Source organism: Xenopus laevis, chromosome 1S, assembly GCF_017654675.1.
Source record: "Xenopus laevis strain J_2021 chromosome 1S, Xenopus_laevis_v10.1, whole genome shotgun sequence".
In the NCBI taxonomy this organism is placed as follows: Eukaryota; Metazoa; Chordata; class Amphibia; order Anura; family Pipidae; genus Xenopus; species Xenopus laevis.
In genome coordinates this window covers 74,132,840-74,137,003 of record NC_054372.1, presented here as the reverse complement: position 1 = coordinate 74,137,003, position 4,164 = coordinate 74,132,840, and positions in this window count along the sequence as shown.

Genomic DNA, 4,164 nt, shown 5'->3' with positions numbered 1-4,164 from the left:
TCCTGAGCAGGTAGCAAATCTGGCGTCCGCTATAAGGACTTATTTTTTTGAAAATAATACAGGAGATGCCTCTATGCCAATGGTGTGGCAAGCACATAAGGCAGTTATAAGGGGTATATTAATTAAGTTAGCATCTGAAAGAAAAAGAAAAAGGAAGATACATATAAATAAGTTAACAAATAAATTACAGAACTTAGAGTCTAAATATAAATTAAATAGAGATGCCAGTATTTATGCGGATATGGTTACAGCTAAGACAGAATTAAATTTGGCTCTGGCTGAGGATACATATAAGTCAATGCTATGGGTGAAACAAAGATTTTTCGAAAAGGGAAATAAACGGGATACTTTTTTAGCAAGGAGACTGAGAGGGTTGCGAAAAGTACAAACAATTGAGACAATTAAGACTAAAAAGGGGACATATGTTAATGACCCTAGGGAAATAAATAAGGCCTTTGTGGATTTTTATACTGATTTATATAATGGGGAAAAGGTAGCTACTTCAAAGGGTATTATACGTGGAACCGCTAAATTTCTTCAGGCCTGTAATCTCCCAACACTTAGGCCATCACAACTTATTTCTCTGAACACACCAATTACAATAGCAGAAATTACAAATGTTATAAAGGAAAAATTAAATGCTACAAAGGCCCCAGGTTTAGATGGTTTTAATGGGAAATATTACAAAGTTTTTATGGAGGAATTACTCCCATATATGTTAAAAATGTTTAATGCCTTTCTGTCGGAAACGCCAATCCCTACTGAAATGTTAACGACACAGATTATAGTAATACATAAAGCTGGTAAGGACCCAAAGCTTTGCTCGAGTTACCGTCCCATATCATTAATTAATACGGATATAAAGATCTTTGCAAAAATCTTGGCAGAACGTTTAAATACGCTGCTTCCAGATTTGATCCATTTCGATCAAGTGGGGTTCATTAAGGGTCGGGAGGCCGCAGATAATATTAGAAGAACGGTAAATCTTATAGAATTTGCAAATAAGGAAAAAAACAGGCTATTTTTTTATCATTGGATGCCGAAAAGGCGTTTGATCGGGTCGATTGGTGCTACCTATATACAACACTGGAAAGTTTTGGTATTGGGGGCCCTATATTGACTGCGATCAAGCGCCTTTACTGTAAACCAAAGGCTGAAGTAGAAACGGGGTATATAAAATCTGAGGTTTTTGAAATTAAAAGCGGTACGAGGCAGGGGTGTCCGCTTTCTCCCCTTCTATTTGCATTATGTATAGAGCCACTGGCACAAGCTACAGTATAAGGCTGAATACAGATATAAGGGGGATCAAAATAAGAGATGATATATACAAATTAAGTTTATTTGCAGACGATATTTTATTGTCGTTAGTCGAACCTCAAGTTTCACTTCCTAATTTATATAAAGTATTGGATGTTTTTAGTAGATTGTCAGGATATAAGATCAATTATTCAAAATGTGAAGCGTTAAATTTGAATATACCGTATGTAACAGCAGATCTCTTATCACAAAATTTTCATTTTAAATGGCAAGAGGAATCGGTTAAATACTTAGGAATATTGCTACCTAAGACATACCAAGAAATTAGTAAATTAAATTATTCACCTCTGATAAACAAGTTAAAAAAAGATCTGATATTATGGCAAGGATACAGTATTTCATGGTTAGGTCGTATATATAGTGTAAAAATTTTATATCTGTTTAGAACTCTACCCGTCAAATATCCTAAGATAGATGGAAAAATTTTACAAAGAGCTATAGAGAATTTTATATGGGAAGGTAAAAAAGCAAGACTAAGTAAAAAAACGCTGCAGAGAAGTAAATATAAGGGTGGACTAGGAACCCCAGACCTGTTTTTGTATTACAAAGCAGCTCAATTTACACAGATCCAAGCTTGGCATAGGAAGTTAGAGAAGCCTAGGTGGGTCCTATTAGAACAGGAGTTACATCCTAACTTTAATCTGGCTGACTCTATGTGGAATGTGTCCTTATTGCAGGAAAAGAAACAAGCTACATCCTGTGTGGGACATTCATTAGGATTGTGGTTAACTCATAGAATCAGAGATAGATTATCTGGGCAAAGGTCCCTGTTGACACCCCTATTTCAAAATGCCACATTTAAGCCTGGTATGATAAAAAAGGATTTTCAATGGTGGATACAGAAGGGGATCACAAGAGTAGGAGACCTTTTAGTTGAAAAAAGGATCATATCATTTGATAGCTTAATAGAACGCTACAATATACCCATAGGTGAGCATTTTAGATATCTGCAGTTATCACATTGGATAAAGGCTTTAATAAAAGAGGGGTGTGATGGAAAATATACCAGGTATGAACTGGAGTGTAAAAGGGGGCTAAAGTTCAGGGGATCTATCTCTAGATTATACGATCACTTTATCCACACAGGAGTTAATAGGCTCCCGGGATTTCAAACTAAATGGGAAGAAGACTTAGGTATTTTAATAGAGGAGAAATCATGGAGTCAGATATACCAAAATATCTTCAAAATCTCAACAAATACTTTATTAAAAGAGAACAGATATAAAACAGTTGCAAGATGGTATATGACACCGCAGAAACTCCATAAAATGCAAAATACGATCTCTCCCCAATGCTTTAGGGGATGTGGGGAAGTAGGGACATATATGCATATGTGGTGGGATTGCCCTCAAATAAAAAAGGTATGGAAACGGGTATTTCAGGAAATATGCAGGTTAAATATTTTACCCTGCCCAAAAACTGCCTTATTAAATCTAATACCAAAAAATAAAACATATAACGAGCCTACTGCTTTATTAATACTTAAAATATGCTTGGCTACTAGAATGTGCATAGCTAAACATTGGAAAGGTTCAATTCCTCATATGTGGGATTTTATTCAGGCTAAAATTAGGGAGGTATTGGTAATGGAGAAAATAACGGCACTGGTAAATAATGAGGTTAATAAGTTCCGTCAAATTTGGGAGCCTTATATCTCCAAATATCCAATTTACACGGGAATAGACCGACGTTGATGATAAGCTATGGTTAATATTGTTGGCCTTTAATAACTCCATAGTATAACAACCTTATGTGTACTTATGTGTTTTTTTTTTTTTGGGGTTATAAATGTAATTGCATGCATAAGAAGGTATATAGTAAGCGGTGTAAATAATGCTGTATAATGAAGATAAATGTCAGCAGTATATTGTCATATTAAAAAATAAAAAAAAAATTAAAATGGAAAAATATATGATACAAGTGTTTTTAGTGACAATTAACCTTCTATCTTACCCTACACGTATGGGGAGAAAAAATCTTTCCCTGAGGCATAGCACAGCAGACTGCTTATCTAAAAGAGAGAAATAATGAGGGTTAGTGAACGATAAAAGTTACAAGAAACAACTCATATTAAATTCCCTAGTCGAAGTACACAAAAAATAGCTTGAAATTCGATGTTTTTTTCATTAGAAAATTCACATCCACCCACAACGTGGGTATTTCTAGCAGGGAGAACCCTTGCTGGTTTATTGCAGGTTAGTGAACGATAAAAGTTACATTTCATTAAACCCTTTTGGATAACGTGTTACTGGATCTGGTTTTTACAATCATGTTATCCAAAAGGGTTAAATGAAATGTAACTTTTAGCTTGTAAAGGGCCAGAGTATGATAAATCTCAAAAATCAAATTTTTTAAAAATCTCGAATCGAATTTGAATAACTCTCTAGTCGAATTTGACAGTTTTGACCATAAAAAAATGTGAAAATTCGAACTTCTAATATTCAATTCGACTCCTGATAAATCCGCCCGTTATTTCATAGCAAACACTTCTGCCAATGGCAGGGGAATTATAGAAGTGAATGAGTTCTTTTTTTAAAGATAATATTATGTATGTATAATGTTAGATAGCCCCAAAACAAAAGTGGGATCCGGTTTTAACAAAAAATGTTGTAAGGAAAATGAGTGATTCACAGAGCAGAAGATAGAGAGAATAGAACAACACCTTAAAGATGGCGTCTAGAGCTTTTGGCAATTCAAGGAATGTGTCACTGGTTAATGCTTGATTTTTACCATATATAGTATGCCAAGTGTAGTTTTTACCATATATAGTATGCTAGCTGCTAAAATGTATAAATCTTCTTATATCCTGTGTGGGGGAAACATATATAAAGCTTTATTTGGGGGGAG